The sequence below is a fragment of the Diachasma alloeum genome, unplaced genomic scaffold, assembly GCF_001412515.2.
Source record: "Diachasma alloeum isolate Michigan unplaced genomic scaffold, Dall2.0 Dall_scaffold_01115, whole genome shotgun sequence".
NCBI classification, from domain to species: domain Eukaryota; kingdom Metazoa; phylum Arthropoda; class Insecta; order Hymenoptera; family Braconidae; genus Diachasma; species Diachasma alloeum.
In genome coordinates, this window is record NW_021681226.1 from 9043 (window position 1) to 14522 (window position 5480).

Below are 5480 nucleotides of genomic sequence, written 5' to 3' on the forward strand. Positions count from 1 at the left end.
TCGAACCCGGGTCTCCCAGATACGCGCCGGGCACTCTTACCGACTAAGCTACCGGGAACCACAGAAATTCACTCTCAAATTCATCTCATACACCGCCTAACCTCAACTACAACTATTATTAATACAACTATTTTCCGTGAAAATCCAGCTGGCGCCCGACTTAATTGAGCGATAGGGGAAAAAGCCCAAAATAGTTTGGGATATTTGCTGGTGGAGCACCGGCGAAAATCCTTTTACAGATTATTTCTATAGACATTGCTATACGAACCCCAGTCACGTCAAAAGAAACCCTGTGTATATAATCTCTGAATTTCTATAAGAAAATAATCTGAAGCGTATAGGAAATATTGCTATAGTCATCGCTATACCAACCGCAGTCGCGTCACAAGAAACTCCGTGTATGGAATTTCTGAACGATTGATCTCATCTCTGATTTTTGATACCTAATCTTCTCGAGCGTAGAGTGACTGGAGTTCTTATAGTAATAATATCATTGGAACCGGAGGAATCATCATGTCTCCCAATGGATTTTCCTGCAGGAATGAAACCTCTATAAATGAATTCCAATCAGACCAATTACAAATACATCATATATTCATAAAATCCATAGTACGAAAAGCATGTGTCAATGTCATATAACGATTGTTAATAATTAAATATCATTTTCCTTTCTGTAATATTATTTCTTATTAATACAGTCATGGTTATTATGGTAATATTGATGACATTCTGTACATTTCAATGGTTAAAATCCTTCATCATGCTTATAGTAACATATTCGTAAAGAGGATAAAAACTTTAATTATGATCAAGATCTAGTCTTTTTCCAATTAATTCACAATCGAGAAAATCATATACGTGCGTTTGTCCCCGTGTAATGAATGGAATACTCTCGCGCATTTTGACTCAATTTGCGATACTCGAAAGCACACCACTGTGTCCATCTGGATTGCAGTCACGCATAAATTACGGCTGTCAAACCCGTGACGCTTCCAAAAATTGTTTTCTACAATAGTGTACGCACGGCCGATGACAATATTTTGACCATGAGAGGTCACAATCAATCCACTGATGTTAGCGTAGCATCCATTCGTTAGTTTTACACAACGATTGTTCCGTTTCATGAATTTTTTATATTCACAGCTATGATAAACCACATTGTTGTGTAAAAAACATTCATAAAACGATATTTTTTCGGGTTGAAAGCCCAACCATTCATCAAGTACTATTTGCTCTATTGCTGAAATTCCATCCGTCGCCAGACCTAACCCCTTTATTCCCTCGTCATGAACCACATGATAATTATAGGAGATACCTTTAAGCCAAATGTAAAATTGAGATTTCGCTTGTTCATTGCAATCGTCCCTTTCGAATATAATTTGCTTTTCTTTAACATAATTTAAGCGTGTATACATTTTTACAATTTGTTCAGGAATATATTGGGTGCCAAAGAATAATTTTTTCAAAACTCCGTTAAACGTTTCAAACATAAAATTTGACCAGGCCCAGAGAGCTCCAAAACGTTTAACACTCTGTACTAGATGTAGCAATAAGTGTAAATTATACTTCATATGTCTTTCACCATAGAGCGATTCAAACTCTTCCACGAATAATTCTATGGCCCTATGCGCACGAGAAGCATCGTTATCAGTGACCACTGTTTGTGATAATTTTTGAATTGCCCACACAAATAAACAGTAATGCTCAAAATATTTCTTGGCCATTTTACCAATCAGACATGGGATTGAGTAATACAATAAGAAATATTTCCATTCCGCCGCGGTCCAGTGCATTCGGTGATCTATGGATCGAATTCTACGTCTTATTTCGACGGGCGGAGTAATGGATTTCAAAATATTATTAACATCTTCTTTAAACCGTCCAAGATACCAGTTCTGTTCGTGATGTGTAGAATCGAACCATAAACATGTTAAACTCTTCATCGTTCCTTCTAATACTGAATGTAAGTAATCTGGCGGACAATCCTCCGGTACTGAAAACGAGGGTAAATACATGAGGACTGATGGTCCTTTAACTCCTTTCACCGGTTTTTTCTTCATAATAGTTTGTTTAACTAATCGTAAATGTTGCGACTGAGTTCGTAATTGGCCTACTCCAAAACAATACACTCGAATATTGCCTGGCAAATCTAATCTTTCTCCTTTCGTTGAACACAATGAACATCCATATTCCCCATTCAATTGCTTATGATTTTGTATCATTGGTCGCGCGATACTATCCACTGACGCTAGACTACAGTGTACCTTAATAGTTTTAATTTTTGGATCACCTACAGTTGTTTTTTTAAATCCGAAAATACCTAACTTTTTCAACTCAAGAATGAACGGTTCTAAATAGATATTCATTGGTGGCTTACTTTCGTTAAACCACAGGCCACACAATAAAATGTTATTTCTCCGTATCGTGAAAGGAAGCTCGTTTACACACACTTGTATGGGCCAAATTGATCCATCAGATGTGTTAAATAATTTAACTCCATCAGTATTGAACTGGACCGATAAGTCATCACGTTTTATTATTCCATCGCGAACTCGTTCGCGATACCAAGATCCACTTATCAGATCGCTTTCTGCACAGTCTTGACGCTTTGCCCGATAACATTCACTATTGACTAATCTTCTTAACTGTTCTTCCAATGACAAATATAAAAAGAAGTAATTGTTCCTGTCAAGCCATTTTTTATCATATTCCTGTTTACATCTAGTGCACTTGACATTGTTTTTGTCTTCCAAATCAATTCCCGAAATTTCCTCGCGTGGGATGCAAAGATAATGTTTCTGGGAAAACGGATCCGTCTTCAATTTCTTCAGGAATAAATATTTACTCTTATGGACCTGGCGCACCGCGTGAATGTCAATTAGCGGAATGAGGTCGGTCAAAGCGGAATCAGGGGCTTTAGACTTGAGTACATACACAATCATCAACAGCACACTTTCCTCTTCTGACAGATCCACGAAAGATGATATAACATTTCTGGGCTAAAAAAATATGTAGGTGTCAATGTTAGATGTATTCAAATATAAGAACATTACCCATCGCCCGATGCCCTTTTCAAACCTTCATGATTGGCTCTATATCTAATTCGTCATCAGAAAAATCTGTATCCTCCATGACACATTGTTCATGCGGATCAGGATCTTCTAGTGGATCTTCTGAAGTTTCACTACTGATTGAGCCATGCAATGAATTTAATGTGGAGCCACTTCTGTCTGGCATTGGAGGATCGGAATTATTTGAATCCGTTTCCGATTCTATATTCAATAGATCGTCGTCTTTATTAGCCCGTAAGGGATATTGTTCCATTTCGGATTCAGAACACGAAGTATCTGCCTCCATTTCACTGCTGCTGGAGGCATCGTTATTTTTCTAGAAATTGTCAATAATTGCATTGAAATCATAGCGCCTGTCAGGCATGATGATAATTATTTTTTAATATCTGTATTCTATCATTACACGTGTGAATTCATAATGAACGTAACGCATGATCAAGTTAACTGTTATAATTNCAACTCAAGAATGAACGGTTCTAAATAGATATTCATTGGTGGCTTACTTTCGTTAAACCACAGGCCACACAATAAAATGTTATTTCTCCGTATCGTGAAAGGAAGCTCGTTTACACACACTTGTATGGGCCAAATTGATCCATCAGATGTGTTAAATAATTTAACTCCATCAGTATTGAACTGGACCGATAAGTCATCACGTTTTATTATTCCATCGCGAACTCGTTCGCGATACCAAGATCCACTTATCAGATCGCTTTCTGCACAGTCTTGACGCTTTGCCCGATAACATTCACTATTGACTAATCTTCTTAACTGTTCTTCCAATGACAAATATAAAAAGAAGTAATTGTTCCTGTCAAGCCATTTTTTATCATATTCCTGTTTACATCTAGTGCACTTGACATTGTTTTTGTCTTCCAAATCAATTCCCGAAATTTCCTCGCGTGGGATGCAAAGATAATGTTTCTGGGAAAACGGATCCGTCTTCAATTTCTTCAGGAATAAATATTTACTCTTATGGACCTGGCGCACCGCGTGAATGTCAATTAGCGGAATGAGGTCGGTCAAAGCGGAATCAGGGGCTTTAGACTTGAGTACATACACAATCATCAACAGCACACTTTCCTCTTCTGACAGATCCACGAAAGATGATATAACATTTCTGGGCTAAAAAAATATGTAGGTGTCAATGTTAGATGTATTCAAATATAAGAACATTACCCATCGCCCGATGCCCTTTTCAAACCTTCATGATTGGCTCTATATCTAATTCGTCATCAGAAAAATCTGTATCCTCCATGACACATTGTTCATGCGGATCAGGATCTTCTAGTGGATCTTCTGAAGTTTCACTACTGATTGAGCCATGCAATGAATTTAATGTGGAGCCACTTCTGTCTGGCATTGGAGGATCGGAATTATTTGAATCCGTTTCCGATTCTATATTCAATAGATCGTCGTCTTTAATTAGTCCGTAAAGGACATTGTTCCATTTCGGATTCAGAACACGAAGTATCTGCCTCCATGTCACTGCTGCTGGAGGCATCGTTATTTTTCTAGAAATTGTCAATAATTGCATTGAAATCATAGCGCCTGTCAGGCATGATGATAATTATTTTTTAATATCTGTATTCTATCATTACACGTGTGAATTCATAATGAACGTAACGCATGATCAAGTTAACTGTTATAATTGTCAAATAAATTATTACGTTTCAAATGTGAAAAAGGAGCAAAATTCAAACTAGTGAGGAAATTGTTCCACGCAGAGGTGTCAAACACGTGCTGCTGATGGATAGACGATATACGAGAAGTGAAAAGCGACACGAGCCGAGCAGCATTCAGAAAAAGAAATTGAATTCGGACTACCCTGACTATTCGGAATCCACACAAAAGTGTTGAGAATATGAACAAAATTGTCCAACCAATAAAATTCAAGTACTGTAATAACGAACCTCACTAACGGCCTAATGATTTTTTTTTTCATCATGGACGTATTAAAAGCGAGATTACACGGGAAGAATAATTTTATTTTTCATGGTGTCCCGTAAGTAACAAAAGGATTATTATTAATGATCACAATGAAATTTAAATCAATTATAAAATAGAAAACATAATAATTAGAGAATCAATCAGATCTTGAATGAAGAATTAAATAAATCAATAGTACATTGGAAGAGGCAAAAACAAAACAAAATAAATTTTTGTCGATAGAACAATTGATAGTGAGAACTTATGTTTTTCATGAGACTCATTGAGCGACAGAAAAAATTCATGCTCCAAGTATTCGACCAACGCAAAATGAGTGAATATTCTCTCGTATAATGAGTACATTGATTCTTATCAAATTTTTTTGTTATTAACTTAATATTATTAGATATAACCTGTAAATTACAATTATTGGGCTATTGTAAATCCACAATGCACGAACATTGGGCACTACTACCGGGA